The sequence below is a fragment of the Galeopterus variegatus genome, unplaced genomic scaffold (genome assembly GCF_000696425.1).
Source record: "Galeopterus variegatus unplaced genomic scaffold, G_variegatus-3.0.2 Scaffold5373, whole genome shotgun sequence".
Taxonomy (NCBI): domain Eukaryota; kingdom Metazoa; phylum Chordata; class Mammalia; order Dermoptera; family Cynocephalidae; genus Galeopterus; species Galeopterus variegatus.
The window spans coordinates 33,070-33,689 of NW_007731484.1; positions in this window are offsets into that span (position 1 = coordinate 33,070).

Consider the following 620-nt stretch of genomic DNA (forward strand, 5'->3'; position numbering starts at 1 on the left):
GGCGTTGCTCCCGCGCCTCGCTCAGCCAGTGAGCAGGAACTGGTCCGTATGTGGGATCCGAACCCTCGGGCGGGAGCACCGCCGCGCTTCCCAAGCGGCGCACTATCCAGTGTGCCACCGTGCCGGCCCCCCTGACCACCATTATTAATCCACTCACTATGGCACGGTCCTGCAATCCAATCACCTCAAGGCCCCACCTTTCAATTGCCATAATAGGATTTTCACCCTCGACACTTACAGCGGGGATTTAAGCTTCAGTGAGCTTGGGGGAACATCCAATCTACAGCACAATGAATGGCACAATCTGCAGGGTCTTGCCTCAACAGTAAGGAGTATTTTTCCCTGGAGTGGGCATTACTCTGAATCCCACCTAACAAATCAAAAAAGTAAGACCTAAAAGGATCAAATTGTTTCCAGTACCTTAATTGTGTCCCAGGTCAAATCTCCAGAATATTTATAGGAATACAAAAATATCCAGAATTTGGGCTGGCCCGGTGGCACACTGCTACAGTGTGCCACTTGGGAGCGCGGTGGCACGCTCCCGCCGAGGGTTCGGATCCCACATACAGACCAGTTCCTGCTCACTGGCTGAGCGAGGTGCGGGCGCAACACCGAGGGTT